This window comes from Diceros bicornis, chromosome 33, assembly GCF_020826845.1.
Source record: "Diceros bicornis minor isolate mBicDic1 chromosome 33, mDicBic1.mat.cur, whole genome shotgun sequence".
NCBI lineage: Eukaryota > Metazoa > Chordata > Mammalia > Perissodactyla > Rhinocerotidae > Diceros > Diceros bicornis.
In genome coordinates this window covers 22378855-22396514 of record NC_080772.1, presented here as the reverse complement: position 1 = coordinate 22396514, position 17660 = coordinate 22378855, and the positions used below count along the sequence as shown (strand labels likewise).

The 17660-nt window shown below is 35.4% G+C and overlaps 1 protein-coding gene across 12 annotated transcripts in view; it reads left to right on the top strand.

Annotated features, from left to right (window-relative positions):
* The window catches only part of NCOA2 (nuclear receptor coactivator 2), a 282839-nt gene that overhangs the window by 21780 nt on the left and 243399 nt on the right, over nt 1-17660 (top strand). For 2 of the 12 annotated variants that reach the window (XM_058528861.1, XM_058528852.1), the window contains exon 2: nt 17137-17210. The exons of 9 other annotated variants lie outside the window; for them this stretch is intronic. The gene's annotated coding sequence lies outside the window, so the exon portion shown is untranslated. Of the gene's footprint in view, nt 1-17136; nt 17246-17660 lie in introns of all 12 variants that reach the window. One more of the 12 variants, XM_058528853.1, reaches the window with a different exon arrangement.

Here is a 17660-nt window from a genome sequence, read left to right as displayed (position 1 = left end):
GTTGACTCTAAATGAGAGCTTCAGAGGTTCTTGGGAAATGTCAAGTAAAATGTGTTATATTTAAAAAATCATGTAACTGTGATCCCTATACCATGTACTTCCTTATATCAGCTTCAGTTTTACATTTCTGTCATCACCTCTGTAAGCTTGAATAACATAAGAAATATTATTTTACATTTGGTAATTGTATGTCGCAATTTCACCTACTAGGCTAGAAAAGAAAATGCGAAAATACTTTTCCATGGTAAGTGTTAGTGGCTGTATAGTGTTAACATTGTACCTTTGTAGGGTTCTCGATAATAACTCGTATCACAGAATCCTCATGTATTTTCAGTGAGATAGATTAGCAGGACTACCTTCTGTTTAACAAATGGGCAGTTTGAAACCATGGAAACTTGATCTTTATAATTGAGTGAAGATTAGAATTCAGGATCCCGTGGTGGAGTAAATAAAGTGCATTGAAATACCCTGTTGTTCTGGTGCTGTCTTTCTGTGCAGCTTCCTGAAACTCCTGACATTAATTTTTTTGGTATTGGCTAAAAGTCTTTTACAGTTTAAAAAAATTATCATGGAAAAGTTTAAACCCATGTAAAAGTAGACAGCATAATATAATGAACTCCCATGGACCGACTGACTCCTCTATGCCTTTACTGACTACACCCCTTCCCCCAGCTATTTTGAAGCAAATCCCAGATATCATTTCATCCTATTAAGCAGTCTTATAAAGAACAGAATTTCATGTGTTATATATGAATTAACAAATGCTGACTGAAGGAACAAAATCTTGGGCTGTTCAGTCTTTTAAAATTTTTGCTTCCTGGTGGAGTAATAATAGAACATTGCTGTCAGGCTTGGAGAGTGAGCCCTTGCTCCTCAAGGAATGTTAATAGCAGGCTTACAGTCTGGGGGAGGTGAAATAATCACACTAAATTCTAAGCTCTGGAGGGCAGGGCAATGTGCCTAGCACATTGTAGATGCTAACTAATTTGTCGAATGAATGAAAACAATTGGTTTGAAAGTAGAATTCTTGTGAAAATTAGTCTTATTTGTGTTCAGTGTCATTTGAATGAAAACAATTGGTTTGAAAGTAGAATTCTTGTGAAAATTAGTCTTATTTGTGTTCAGTGTCATTTGGAATTTAAAATTGGGGGAGAGGGGAAGGGAGAGGACAGAGAGTGAATTAGAATTTGCCTTGAGGGAGAGAGAAGTAAATTTGTCCGAAAACCAATTCCTGAAACCTAGTAGGATCTCATTTTAAGAAGTTACGTGAAGTGTCTAGGTAAGTGGTAAGTAATTCATGTGACTCAATTAAATGAAGCTGAGAATAAAAGATAATTTTAAAACTTGTACATATAATCACTTATTCAATCTTTAGGCTGCCGTTGATTTATGGCATTACTGATACTTTCATTTTTTTCTCACATTAAGAACCTGCTTGACACTTGTTTCCTATCTTATTTATGGAAGTCATAAACTGTATGTTAAGTACTCACGTTTGCATATTCAAAACACTTAGAACTAATCCTACTGCCTTTTTTGAGCCTTGGTGAGTTATTTATAAACTTCATAATCATTGACACTTTTATATCCTTCCATGGAAAATTTAATTTGAGAAAACAGCACTGCAATCTGTAACCAGCAGTTGGTCATCTTTATTCGAGTTTTAGTTGATATGCAAGCTAATAACTAAATCATCATAAAAGAACAATTGATAGAATCAAAAGTTTAGTTGCTCAAAGTTTTATGTAGAGGATAAGGACAAATTACTCTTGTTTTGTTGCTAATTTTAATATGTAACATGATTTTTAGTTGGCACAGAGAAGACTTTTTTCTCTTGGGGTGTGCTATGAATAGCCAGTAAATGCAGTTCATTTTTTCTAGCAACTGTCCCAATAAACTAAGATTGTGGCAGAAACAGATAAAATGACAGTGGTGACATGCACTACTGAGATGTGGAGGATAGGCAGTCTGATGGCTCCATCAAGCAGTAGTGCATTTATCTGGACCCATTCGTAAAGGCATGCTGCCGCGAGGGAACTGGAAAGGCTGAGTGAGACCACTTGATAAATCTTGTTTAGGGATTTTGAGATCTTTGATTCTCCCTTCCCCTGTCATATGCTGTACTTGTTTAATAAACATTTCTAAGATATAGGATTTCTCCTATACGCATCAAATTAAGTATTACAGTGGAAGACGATAGACCATTTTCTAGATAGAAGATGGGGATAATGCTTTGAATTTATGCAAATCTGTTAGGAAGCAGAAAATTGTTCCTAAAACTGTTTTTGATAATTTAGGCTTACATGGTGTTACATTTTAGCTAAAATAAGGAGGAATTACCATATAACAATTATTTTCTAAAATACTTCTTAAAACATTAAAGAAATTTATCTGGGAAAGACTTCTTCCCACATTTTCTAACTGTCTCTTTTAATTGCTGGTTCCCATGAGATGAAGTTAGCTCGCATAGCGGTTAAGGGTTTCAACTAAGGAGCCAGAACTGCCTGGGTTTGAAACCCAGCTCTGCCACCTGGGAGCTACGTGGGGATCATAACGATGGTGTCTGCGATTTGTTTCTGTTGTTGTGATGATTCAGCGAGGCACTGACAACAGTGCCTGGTACGCAGAGTTGTATACATGTTCGCTGTTATTATTAATATAGTCAGCATCATCAGGCTGCTTTTAGCAAAGTTGATTGAATAACAGTTTCTTTATTTTACGTTGTCATTTTTTAGCACAGCAGCTAAAAGAGCTGGGACTTTGGAACCAGAATAACTTGTATTGCTGTTATTTTACTAATTGTTGACCTTGGGAAAACTTTTTAAATTCATTGAGCTTCAACTTCCTCATTTTTTGAAGTAATAATACCTCATAGGATTGTGGTAAGAAATCAGTGTAATTATTTTTTGAGTTGCCAGATCCCTTTGAGATTCTACCAAAAACCATGACCCGTCCCCCTTGGAAAAATGGGCCTCCTCCACCCCACAAAACCCCACACACTTCGTTTTGCATACTACTTGAGCCGTCTGTGTAGAGACATGCATGGATCTCCTACAATGTAATGGCATTGAGTAGGTGTTCAAAAACACTGCTGTTCTTCTCGTCTCTTTACATGATTCTTTTTACCTCAACTTAGAGCCAAATTTCCCTGTTAAATTTTCAACATTTAAAAATATTTTATATACTATATAAAATATTTAAAATAATATTTTAAACTGTTTCACAATAACAAAGTCTGTTTGAAGGTCTGCATATTAAATCATTGCTGAATAATTATTTGGGTCTTACTTAGAATCGGTTCGTGGCTATTTTATTCAAGGCTGTTGATACAGAGTGTATCTGTTAAGGCTGTGTTACTGATCCAAATCTTCTAGGAAGTAGATAATCAGAAGGAGTCCATTTTACTTGATCTCTTGTGGTTCCAACTTGCATCAAATTTTCTGCCTCCTACATGAACCCAAACTATGATTTTGGCACTGATAATTAGGCCAATATCAGCCTATGGAAATCAGAGTCAGGCTTATCATTGTTAGTTTACACTTTACACTTTACATTGTTAGTTTACAGATTAGAGCAGTGACTATCAGACTTGTCATTTCCTTGGAAAAGGAGAAGAGTTAAAATTGTCTGCTTTTTTTGCCCATTTAATTTAGATTCATAAGCTCCAGTGGCAGCCACTGTCTTGTTTTAGATTTTGTGCAAGAACTGTCACATTTTTGGTGCTCAATTAATGTGCTTTTACTTTTTATCTAAATTAATGATTCTGCCCATGAACTAATTTACATATTTCTGCTTGCAGTACTATGGAAATGGAAACATTCTTTTCATTTCAGTGCCTGGAATTCTAGACTAAAAATTTCAGTTCACCAGGCAATAGCACGAAAGACAGTTTTGTTTGAAAATATATGGTAAAGAGTTTTTTTTTAAACTGTTCAGCCTATTTTGCTTAGCAACATGGCTCAAAATTGCCAAATTGATTAAAGATATGGGAAATGTTGAGATATAATCCTTTGTAATGGATACTTTGGATACTGCTAATAAATGTAACTCACTAAATACTAAATTTTTACTTATTTATGCCTAATTAAATTCACTATACAGTACTGTTTCTTTTTTAAATAAGTTATTTCAAAGAAATATAAATGTGTTAGAATTGTAGATTTCTAGTAGATGGGAAACGAAATTGTCTTTAAAAAAATAGGCTGATATTTTTTAAAAAGTTTCCATGTGATCAGGACTTGCATAATACGTGTTATCCACCATGTAAGAATTATTGGAGGTGCTTCATTCATCTTTTTGTTATGTTTTGGTATGGATTTTGACTCATTAGGGAGCTTGTTTGATTGATAGGTCTGAAAAATAAATATGTAAATCACTTTTTTATTCTTTGTGTTGATTACAGTCTTGGTATATAGAACAAAACATTGTATAAGCACGTTTACTGCAGAAAAAGCCCATCATCATCATTTGTGGAAAATCAATATATATTTTTCAAAATTTAGATTGATGATCGCCTGCCATCAATGTTAGCTGAAGCTTAGGGGATGCTCAGGGGTCAGGAGCAGGCCAGCTGAACTCGTGCGTCATCAGTGACTAAGAGATTGACTTTCTTGGGCATCCCTTTCCCAGCGTGGTCCCCCAGTTCCCTGACTGAAGATGAAAGATATACCTGAATAAGATTTTGACAAGAAATAGTATTAAATAAGTGCTGTGTTTATCTGTAACACTGCTGCCTTGGGCTCAGGCCAGTACATTTTGCCTTTGTCTATAAAAATTGAATTTAATTAGTCTATTTTTTATGGAAGTTTAGTATCAAGTAAACCATCCAACCATAGACCTTTAAAATAATGTTGCATTTGTACTTGTTTCATAATCTAACAGAATTCAAAGATGTTAAATCTATCTGTGTCCTCCTCTCTTGCTTCTAAATAGGATTTTTCAAACTGTAGGTCATATCCCATTAGTGGGTTATCACTTGAGTGGGTTATAACCAGCTAAAAAACAAAACTAGAGAATATGATAGAAGACTTGCAGAGTGTATTGCATAGAGGTAGACATGTGTGCACACGTGCCTCTGTGTGTGTGTGTACTGGGTCACTGTGCAAAAGATATTCTTACCGTGGGTTCTGCTCAGAAGAGTTAGAAAGGTATGATAGTATCAGTTACTCTCTCCGAAGGAGACTAGCAAATGGCCTATTTAAGTTTTGAGGGTGCTTATTCCTAACATAGGAAGTGATGGTGTGCCTGCTGGTGAGTACTGTCAAATTATCACTGCATTCTGTGTTTGCAAGTACTTACTCTACTCCTGCCCTGTTTCTGCCTCTTGGCCTTCTTCACTATTGGTATGCTATGGAGTAATGGATCTCAGACGGTGGGCCCAGGAACTGAGGTATTTCATTGCTAAAATTGAGTGGAAGGGTATTTTCCCAAATAAGTTCATGGATGGAATTTTCTCAGCTTAAATTTGTTCTCCCATAATTTTTCCTTAAGTTTTGGTGACTCTTACCACTTGTCAGATGATAAAGTGAAAAGGAAAAGAGCAAATGGATATTAGTAGGAAAACTCATCCTTAATTCACCAGTGCTCTCTCTTTCCAGAACATACAAGATTTTGTGTTACATGTATGTAATATGGTCTTATTTTCTGCTAGTAAAAGGTTTCTTGTTTATAGGGTGGAATTAGATCTATGGACATTTCATGCTGTTCTGTAGGGGCAGAGTTCCTAAGAAAGTCCCATGACTTCCAGGTAGTCTGACGTCTGAGCAAGTTTGAGAACTGTCCTGGGTGTGTAACAGTCCCCGACAGGTTCCCCTTGATTGACTTACTGGTCAGTCCCTCAGTCGGAATCAGTATCACAAAATGTGGGCTGAGCACCAATAGCCGTGGCGCAGTCACCTGGGATGTTGTTTATGTTTAACAAAACTATCACAGACCTATCAAATTACAGCCTTTTGTCTTCTGAATCTCATTATTTTTGCCTTCAGTTTTAATTTCTAGCTATCTTAGGGAGTTATTAAAATAGTGTATTCTGATTGCTTCTGATTCTCAGGGACACGTGATGTCTCATCTGATGCCATAGGCGAATTCCTAGCCAAGCAAAGGCTTTTCTTTAACTCAGAATTCAAATGGCGCACACGGCGTTGGGAACTTGTCTCTAGGATGATCTTTTCATTAGTGCCTAAGTTCAACTAATATCGTACATACGTATGTTTTATTTTTATTGATGAATATTTTAATTTTTCTTAAATACATGAAGTGTGGTCATTGTACCAAATATTAGACACAATCAGATATTGGAGAAATATATAAAATAAAAAGTGGAAGTCTTTCCTTCATTCCTCTTGCAACAATCCTCTCTCCTGAGGGGAGTTAATAGTTTGTAGTTTACCGTTTCATACCTTTTTTTTGGCATTTACAGATAATATGTGAGATTAAGGATGAAGAAATAGGATCACTGAACATCATTTCTATTTTTTCTACTTAAGTTATTGTATAGGCTTATGTTTATTAATTATATATAACTTTTTCCTTAAAAAATTTTCAGTTGGAAAATATAGATCAGTAAAATTAAAAAATAATCTTTAGTAACCTCAACCTTTAGAGAGAATTCTTTTATATATTGTTGTGTATGCTTTCATTATCTTTTATACACGTACCTTTATTTATAGATTTGATTGAACTAAAACAGGATTATATTTTTAATATTGTTAGCCAAGCTACTTTTTTCCCACTCAGCAGTGAGTGAAAAATTATATAAATTGACAAGCTGGTGCTAAAATTCATGTGGAAATGCAAAGACCTAGGATAGCCAGAATTTATTTTGAAAATGAAGAACCACCCTGGAGGTCTCACGCTATCTGATTTCAAGGTTTATTATAAAGCTTCAAGAATTAAGACAGTGTAGTACTGGCATAATGACAGACATATAGATCAGGGGAACAGAAGAGAACCTGCAAATATACCCATGCGTAAATGGTTATTCGCTTTTTGATCAACATGTGGTGTTAACTGGATTTTGGTGTGGGGAAAAAATGTCCTCTTGACCTTTTCCTCATAAAGTACATAAAATTTCATTTGAAATGCTCATAGGCCTAAATATAAAGGCTAAAATGATTAAAGCTTTAGAAGAAAACATAGGACAAAAATCATAACATCTTTGGGATGCAAGTATTTCTTAGAATACAAAAAGCACTATCTATAAAAGAAAAAAATTGATAAATTGGACTTCATCAAAATCAAAGCCATCTGCTCTTCTGAAGAAACGGTGAAGACAATGAAAAGGCAAGCCACAGACTGAGAGAAAATATTCACAGTACAAGACTCGTATCTAGAATATGTATAAAGAACTCGAGTTATAACTTAATAAGAAATCAACCTAATTTTTTAAATGTTCGAAAGAGTTAGACAGATACTTCACAAAAAATAGACATGCAAATAGCCAATAAACACATGAAAAGATGCTCAATGTCATAAACCATCAGGGAAATGCAAATTAAAACCACAATGAAATAGAATAGCTAAATTAAAAAAAACCTGACAGTACCAAGTATAGGGGAGAATGTGAAACAAACGACATCTCATCCTTTGCTGGTGGGAGTGTTAACTGTACCATGACTGTGGAAAACAGATTGGCAGTTTCTTAGAAAGTTTCTTGTGAAGTTTAACATGTACTTACCATATTACTCACCATTTATCTAAGGGTAAGCATATGTCCACAAAAAGACTTACACACGAATGTTCATAGTGGCTTTATTCATAACAGCCCCAAACTGGGAAAACCCGAATGTCCATCAGCAGGGTAAATGGTTGAATGTACTGTAATGTTCATGCAATGGGATACTATTCAGCAATAAAAAAGGACAAACTAGTGATAAACATAACAACCAGATGGGTGGATCTCAAAAATGTTATGCTGAATAAAAGAAGCCAGACACATACTGTATGTTTCCATTTATACAAAGCTTCAGAACAGGAAAAACTAAGCCATAGTGATAGAAACCAGAGGAGTGGTTGACTGGGGTGGAGGTGGGCAGTTGACTGTAAAGGGTCGTGAAGGAACTTTATTACTATTATGGTAGTAATATACATTTGTTACATGTTAAAACTCATCCCACTGTACACATTTGTTGTGTACACATTTGGACATAGTATATTTCATAAAATACAAGCTTTGGTATAGCCATGCTTTTGGATACTTTTTTTTTTTTAAATGATTGAGAAGAGTGGGAATTCTTCTGTTCCTCTCTCTCCTCCCCACCACACCCACGTGGCACAGACTAAATCATAAAATGATTTAAAATGAGCCTTTGTGACACTTCTGGAAGGAGCAGGATTTGGGAATCGGGGGGGTTCTACTTGTGAGTTGTTCCTCTGGAACTAGGCTGTGTGTGCTCAGTTCCGCATAACCCCGAACGAATCTTCGCACTTCCAAACACATGTTAAAATATTAAATTCTAATTTCTATATTAAATATAGTGTTCTCTTTCCTTCTTTTCCAGTAACTGAGAGAACTTGAGTAGTGATTTTTGTCTGGGTGGGTGACCTTTGAGCTCTTTTGAAGTTTTAGAACAGAATCTGATTTCCAGAAATACTGTTTTAAATTCTACTTGGAATTTTTTTTTTTTCTGTAGGGTTTCAAAATGAATGTACTCTGTTTTTTTTTTCTTTCTTCTTTTACTTTCCTTCTCCATTAACTCAGTAATCTAGCTCACTAATTTTACCACTTTTTTTTTGGCTTAATGGATTACAGTTAGCATAATTTTTAGCCTAATAAAAATTTTTTCCTAATACTTTAGGGTTAAAAAAATTAAATGCATATGCAATAAATATTTGTGAAAATTTATTTTTTTAATCTAATGAGTTTTACTTGCTAACTTAGCATTAAAGGAATTCACTTTATTATATTATCTAATAATGAACTTTTAAAAATTTACTATTTTTATCATAGCTCTCAAGAGGTCCTGTGATGTTGGACTGAAGTGGTAGGGAATTTCTGTATCAGGGTTTTGAGGAAACTGATGCAATGAATCTGTTTTAAAAGCTGCAATAGTTCTTATGTCCTCTTGGGACTGATGTGTTTCCCCAAGTGTAGTATATTCGGGTTTATGTGGTTAAAAAAAAAAACACAACAAAAAACCCAACTGTACGGATTAGTACTCATAGGATCAGTTTTCATTGCTAGCCAAGATAGTAAAGTGTCTATCTTTTTATCAGAATATCAGGAATTTCTATAAATCATTAAACACTTTTTAGTATCTTTATTAAAGTGAAATACCTGGTTCATTTTTTCCCACAAAATCAAGCCAGGTATTTTAAACGAGAACTCCTAAACATTTGGTGCCTCTGTTTTAAGTGTATAAGAATCCTAGATTGTTTCTATGCAATCCTTACTTTTATTTTATTCTATATTTTTTATTGTTGTAAAAAATGATAAAATTTACCATCTTAATCACTGTCAGGTATACAGTTTAGTAGTGTTAAGTATATTTACATTGTTGTGCTTCCCTTTATTTTTTAAGTAACTTAATTTAAATCACTGGTATCATTATTACCCAGCACAATAAAGGTCATGTAAATTTATTTAGATTTTTATTTAATTCTAAATCACTAGTCTAGAATTTTAAAAAGTCGATCCACACATGTTTTCCTGGTAAACTTTCTTCAGTTGTTTGACTATTATCCTGCATTTTCTTTCTATCTTGAGTGTCTGACTGTGGTTTCTGTTCCTTTAGTGTACTTTATTCCCCTTTGTCATTCTCGCTTTTTCTTTTTCTCGCCTTTTGACGATAGTATTTCTTAGATCTTAGAAATAATAAGGAACACAAGTGAGGAAGCAGTTGTGTTCACCTTAAATCCATTATTTTTCCTATGGAAGTTGAGATTTTTTTTCCCAGAAGAGTTGATGTTTTCACGTATGAATGAAACACATTCTCTTAGGTTGTGTCCAGGAGGGGCAGTTGTGCCTGAGAACCACAGTCATAATGAAATGATGGCATCTGGAGGAACATGGGCCAAGTAAGACTCAGCACACCGCTTCTCCTACTGCCGGAGTCATTCTGTTTGCTGCCACAGGTCCCTTGTGGAAATGATATAAACAGACATATATCAAGAAAAAGTAAGGTACTTTGGAAGTAGGGTATGCGCTTTTGGTAGTACAATAAGCTTTGATTTCGTAGTTGTTACTATTTAAAATATAATTTCCATACATAAATGGGAAATAATTTCTAGAGAGCTCCATGAAAGGAAGCCTGAAATTTTCTGACATCATAGTCTTCATTTGTCTGTTTTCTCTTCATAGCTCTCGCCTTTTCCTTGTGTGTGTGTTTTAAAATACTCAGTTTATAATCCTGAAAACAAGATGAATGAGGCACTGTTCTGCCTTTAAGGCTTTGTAGCTTCTTGCTTTACTTCTCAGGCAAGCACAGAAGATATAGTGGGACTGGGACAGAAAGGACCTCCTGTGTGCCAGAACTTGACTCAAGTTGTCTTGTTGAAACCTCACAGTATTCCTAGGAGGCAGGTAGTAGCAGCCCGTCTGTCCCCAGTACACGTACATTCACCATTTGGAATGGTTGGTGATACCTCAGACTAATCATTGGCAGAAACAGGACTGAAACTGAAGGATGGTTCTCAAGACCGGGTGCCTTCTGCTGTATCGTGCTGCCTCGTGCTGCTCGGGAGCAAGCAGTAACACTCATTGCAGGTTAATTGGTTCCGTGCTACCCAGCACCATGTATTCACTAATCAGAAAACTGAATTCTAATATATCACATTTCTCTGATGTGTTATGATGGGAGTAATTTCAGTACCGTGTTTGTAAGCCAGTTTTTGTAGCACTATCTAAAAAGAGCAAACATTAAGAAAATACAAAAATCCCAATTTAGAAAACCAGATTAATCAGGGCTGATATATACATCGAGATACATCCGTGTAACTCAGTTTTATAAAAGAACCACTTGTACTCCTGGCATCCTTAAGTGGACATCTTTCAAAGTATATTTAAACTCTTTGAGTTACAAAAATTGAATTTGTGTGGAGTTTTTCAGAATAAATCAGTGTATCGAACTGTGAGTTTCAAGTGAAATCTATGCATTTTGATAATGGATAAAAAATTACAAAGCATTTAAAATGTTACTGAAACTTATTATTTTAGGCATACTGTTAAATATAAAGAAATTAGTAAATGTGTAATGAAGTAGTTGATGGACAGAAATAGAAAGTGTGAACATCATAAACTTTTTTCTTTTTTGAGACATTAATGTTATTTTTGGAAAATTTTTAATGATTTTTACTATTTTAGTTTAGTAGTCATTATATCAGAGATGCTAATTTTGTTTTTGTATGGTATGTTTACAGGGTACATAATAAACTAGACATTCCTACAGGGAGGGAAAAAGCAAATTGCTCAATTTGGGGAAGAGTTAGTTCCAGTGACCAATAAATGATTTCTTCTAGTGGCCAAATACCCTTATGGCCTAACAGAATCAACGAAACTGTGAAACAGCATTTATTTCCTTTTGAGAAAGGTTTAGGACGAATAATAACAACTGTCCTAATTTTTCTAAATTAAAGTAGATTTTTGCATAAATATAGTTTATGTGGCACTTTACAAATATGGTGAAAAGTTTTAATGAGATAAACCATCTAAACTATACTTAAGCTGTTTCATAAGAAAAATAAAGTGAAGAGTTGGTAAATTTCATTGATAAGCAGTTACTTTAGTCGCAGTAGTAGATTTTCTTTGACTTGAAAAACCTAAATATTTCTCTACCTTATTTGATTATGTACCATTTCACGTTTTTGGTCTTTGATCTAATCCACCCTTGACTCCTTTTTGAGATTAAACTTTCTAAAACTCTGCCTTTCATCCCTCCTTTAACTTTTAATATCTTGTAATTGCCTGTTGGTGAAGTCCTGGCCTGGGATATTTTATAGCCTCGTTACTATGAACGCAAGTCTTGTACTTGAGCCAGACTTCTTTAGCTAGTATTGACTGATCCTTGCTTGTGGCACGCTTTGTCTTTTGGCCTGTCCAAATCCTATGCATACTTTACAGTTTATAGAGGATTAAGCCTCATTTAACTTTCCAGACCAAGCCAGCACGCTTTTATTTCACATTTTGATGAAATTGTTCCTGCTACTCTCTACAGCTCCTATTTGGGACAGTATAAACTACCATACCTTGCATTGTCTTATAACATTATTAAGCTCTTGTATTATTGTCTCACTTCCTGGTCTTCATTTGAAATCTTCCTGAGAGCAGAGGAATCTATATTGAGTTCATTTCTATAGCATCTACTTCTGTTGAACAGTATTTTGCACATAATGAAACTGTAAAAAAACACAGAATTCAGGGGCCGGCCCGGTGGCGCAAGCGGTTAAGTGCGCGCGCTCCGCTGCGGCGGCCCGGGGTTCGCTGGTTCGGATCCCGGGCGCGCACCGACGCACTGCTTGGTAAGCCATGCTGTGGCGGCGTCCCATATAAAGTGGAGGAAGATAGGCACAGATGTTAGCCCAGGGCCGTCTTCCTCAGCAAAAAAAGAGGAGGATTGGCGGATGTTAGCTCAGGGCTGATCTCCTCACAAAAAAAAAAAAAAAAAAAAACACAGAATTCATAACGTCATAGATTTTTTTATAGTTGAGAATACTGAGTTATATAAATGTTGATTTTCCAGAATAATATCTTGTTGAAATCATGGTATGGCTTGGGCATGTTTTATTGTTATCTCTGTTATTTTTATTCCAGCAGGGTCTTTATAATAGTTTTTTACTTTAGTTCCTTTTTAAAAATAGCTTTTAAAAAATCCTTAACATTTAGATATGTGATTATTTTACAAAGAGAATTTTCAAACACTTTGAATGGTACTACTTAATACATGGAAACTGATTATCAAAAATTTAAATTGAAACTGTTTGTACCTATGAACTGGTTTTTACTAAAAGCTGGAATACTGTGATTATTGGTCCCTCTGTGGAGTAACTGCAAAATCTATGTTATACTCTCAGCAGTCCTGTTTATATATGTTATTGGGGTGCCTATTACTCTGTTGGAAGTCTTTTCACTGTATCTGGAAATGTAGTCCACCTCCTGAGGAAAAAAGGGAAAAAATAGTAGCACTTAATACCATTATTCCCACAGAGCTTCAGAAATCGGCACAAAAGTTTTCATGTTAATCTCACAAATGCTGTTATTTTGAATTTATTTCATTTCAAAACAGTATTCATTGTCTTTTAATGAAACCCAGAAGCTGAAACAGGGTCAGCGTTATAGAAGAGGGAAATGAGAATGGTTTTAGGAGTTTGTATTAAACAAATAGCAATGGTTGAAGGGAAAATCGGGGCTACTAGTAACGAGCATTTGTTTCTAAAAAAGAATCTGCCCTCATCCCCACCGAGTGGTCTGGTGTTTTGAAGGTTATAGATAAAGTCAGACATGACTGGCTTGCTATTATTTTCCTGTAGGGGAACCACGTTTAGAAGATTTCTCCTGTGCCCTCTCAGTTACGGGGGGTTGTGTATAGATTTAGAGTAGACTCACCCTGTTAGTCTGCAGGAGTCTTTTGCCTTTATGAACCTTGAACGCATTTAGGGGTAAAGGGTGTCTCTTATCTCAGAGCTACAAGGTCAGAGTTTTGACTGTTATTCTGGCAGAGGGTGTGAATTGTAGCCACTAGCATTCTCCTGGGATCTCATCTTTGCTAAAATCAGAATTCTAAGAAACAACAGCAAGCATTTAATAAGTATTCCAAGCTTCCAAGTCAATTTTTTTTTTTTGTTAAACCAGTGGCTGCTTAATTTTGTGGAGTGGTTTTTCTTGTTTGTTTCTGAATGTTACTTACTGACGTGTACTCTTGCAGGCCGTGGAAATACAATTCTGAGTCGAGCGCTTAGGGGAAAAGCCAACGTAATAAAGAATTAAAACCTCTTGGATAGAAGAAACCCGTTTGTAAATTTTAGGTTGACAACTATCATTTTTAAACCCACTCACATATTTTTCCTCACCAAAGCCCTTGAGTCTTGGACTAAATCTTTTAGTCTTGAGCCCTTTCTTAGTAAGTTGTGACTAAAGTCATATTAGAGCCAGTTTACATGGAAACATTTAATATCCTTAATATTATTATTTCTTAGGTTCATAATTTGTTAGATATTATGCACATCCTGCTATAGATGCTCTATGAACCCGTACTCCAGATGTTGACAGTTTAGAGCAACATCCTTTCACCAACCTACGTCCTTCTCTCAGATCCTCATACCTCTTGTTGATATGAGGATACTACTTGTTGGATACCACTTTTTTCTCTAGACCACGGCCATAAGAGCATTGTGGTGGTATGAGGGCTCTCACGGGATCTCTGGAATTGGCCTAGATTCAGTGTAGAGGCCTGAGCTGGGTCTCGTGGCTTTTGAGGCTGGGCAGTGGAGAGAGTGCTGATGCTGGGGGAGAGCCCATGGCTGGCGGCATTAGCAGCTGTTGTCTAAAGCTCTTTCCCTGACTAAGTGCAGGCTTGGGTAATGCCGTTCAGTGTTTGCTCCTTTCATTCTTTCCCCCACTGCCCCTCCCCTCCATCTTGCATTAAAATGAATGGTGATTGTTTTTTTCTTTTTTTTCCTTTATGTCTAATTTTTGTTTATCGTAAGGTTATACATGATGATAAACCCTCAGTTTTTCTACTAGGCTTACTGCAAACAACAGGCCCTGCCAGTGACCACCGTAACCATTGCCAGTTTCTTAGAGGCAACCGCTTACAGCTCTTCTGGCTTTTTTAGTTTAGAAACCAAATACCATGTTGATAATGCTACCTACGTACATTTGAGTTTGATGCATTGTCTCTTAATATCCTACTTGGGAAAATGAGGATTTAGGGCAGTGCTTCTTCAGTTTTTGATCCCTCCTAAATTAGCTATTTCCTTTTTTTAAAAAATTATTTTTGTATCTTTATATTACTTTTACATTTTGTATTAGTTTGCTAGGGCTGATGGTGATTAAGGGCCCTTTCACTTCGTGATTTTACTGGGTAATATCTTTCTACATCTTTTTATGTATCCTCTTTTTTCATTGTCATATTTACTCATTTTTGCCTTTGCTTGTCTTCCTTTCCGTTTTGAAAGAAAATTTAGAGAACTGTTTTCTGTTCTTCTGCCACCAGCTGTGGCTTCTGTAGGCAGAAAGAACATTGATGTCTCTAGTGTGGAATGCTTGAAAGGCATTTTAAAAACATTTATGTCTGTGACTGAAAAAGGGCACCATGAGACTATATGAGCTTTAATTGTTAACATTCTAGACGTCCATAAGATGAAGCTGTTTTCCTGTGAAAGAATACCAAATGGGCTAAAAAAGAATAGTATGCTACATAATCTGGTCCTGAATTAGATGATTTAGAAACTATACGGATGTTCAGAGAAAGGAAAAAATAAAATTGGCTGTATATAGAGATTCCTTGTTTTCAGCCAGAACAAGACTTCATTCTTTGGGCGTGTTCCTTATGGTGTTGTACCTGTTTTATAAAATCATCATTGGTGTAAGTTGGTGCTCCATAAGCATTCATTGGATTGAAGTGAATATACTTTTCTGTACCAGTTATTATCTATCGCTACTGGATAAGTATTTGCCTCAAATGAGATAATGTATGTTAAAATGGAAAAAAACTAAAAAGTGTTAGGCCAGCATAAGGTGTTGCTAAATAACCACATCATTTGACCATTGTACGGGAAACTCTCCTAGACATGCAGTAAACAGTTACAACCACATCAGAGTACAAAACAGAAATGATCATCCCCACCACAGAATTCCTATGGTGATATGCACAGACTGCAAAAGAACCCCAGACTCATATATTTATAGAACCAGTTGTTGAATATTGCTTTGCTCCTTAAATTCATTGGTATAAAATTGTTCTTTAAGTATTATTGGGAGATGGAATAACATAGTGGTCAAGAGAGCTTAGGCTGTGGTTTCAGATAAATTGAGTTGCAAGTCTTCACTCTTCTATTTATGGCTCTGTGACAATAATCATCTGTAGAATTAGCATACTGGCTTGAAAAGTCTCATGTTCATTGTTTATAGCTCAGAGAGGGTATAATAATATGACAACTATTATTAGCATTTTTACACTTCACCATTTATGGACTTCAGTATATATCTTTCGATTTAGTTCTCCAAGGTCCCTTGACTCTATGTTTTTTGCTGTTTCCAATTCGTCACATTTTCTCTCGAAAAAAAATTATAATTTTCCTTGAAAAGTTAGAATTGCTACCTTCAAATTAAAGTTGGTTAAACATTTTCTCCAAGTATTTTATGTTTTTTGCTTATACTGTTTCTTTCTTTCCTCCCCTCCCCTTTCTGTATACTGTGTAGGAGTAATGAGTTTTCTAATTTTGTTCTCAGTCCTAAATGTAAAACTCAAAATTTTAAGTGATAACCTTTCTCCTAGTGTTCTGGGATTGGCAACTAAGATAATGTTCTCTCCATCCATATTCTTCCTAGTGACAGAGACTTCAGTCACATCTCCTTTCAGTCCTTGTCTTTCTGTCTGGAGTGAGTCCTGTATGGCAACTCCCTTCCCCTCACTCATTTTTGAGCCATTCTTTGAGTCTTCTCTATTTATGTTTTTTCATTGTTGTACCTGACAGTACTGCATATAGTATTCAAGTGATGGAAAAAACATAGTTCTATAATAAGGTAAAGAGTGTTTTTTTTTTCCAGTATACTCCTGATGGTACTCAGCATTTTCTTGACTTTATATTGAGCATTTTTAAAGTTTATAAATTAACATGCTGTGCAGTCCATTTCTAAAATGTACCGTTCTGTGTGTTTTGATAAATATATCTAATCAGATGTATACAAATATATAGTCACATAACCACTATATATAGAACAGTTACCTTACTCCCCAGATTTTACTGTGCTTCTTTTTAGTCAACCCCATCCATCACCCTTGGCCCCTCACACTGATCTGCTTCTGTGTAGTTTTGCCTTTTCTAGAGTGTCATGTAAATGGAATCATATGGCCTGTGAGTCTTGCTCTTGTGTGTATCAGTAGTTCATTCCTTTTTTATTGGTGATAATATTCCGTAGTATGGTTGTACCACCATTTATTTGTCCATTCACCAGTTAAAGAACATTTGGGTTGTTTTCAGGTTCTGGAAATTATGAATAAAGCTGCTGTTAAACTTTTGCCTGCAGATTGTGTGAGCATAAATCTTCATTTCTCGTAAGTATCCAGGAGTTGGCTTGCTAGGTTGTGAGGTAAGTTTAAACTTAACTTGTTTACTTGTAAACTTAACTTGTTAAACTTTATAAGAAACTGCCAAATAATTTTCCAAAGTGGCTGTACCATTTTGCGTTCCCATCAGCAATGTGCTCTCTATCCTCGTCAGCGCTTGATATTGTCAGGTTTTTTCTTCTAACCCTTCTAATAGGTGTGTAGAGGTATATCTAGTCGCCATTTGAGTTTGCATTTTCCTGATGACTAATGATGTTGAGCATGCTTTTATGAGCTTATTTACCATTTGTATATATTCTTTGGTGAAGAGCCTGTTAAAATTTTTTGCCCATTTAAAAGAATTGTTTTTTTTTTTTTAATATTGAGTTTTGAAAGTTCTTTACATATTCTCGTCAGAAGTCTTTTATCAGATGTTTTGATTTGTAAATATTTTCTCCC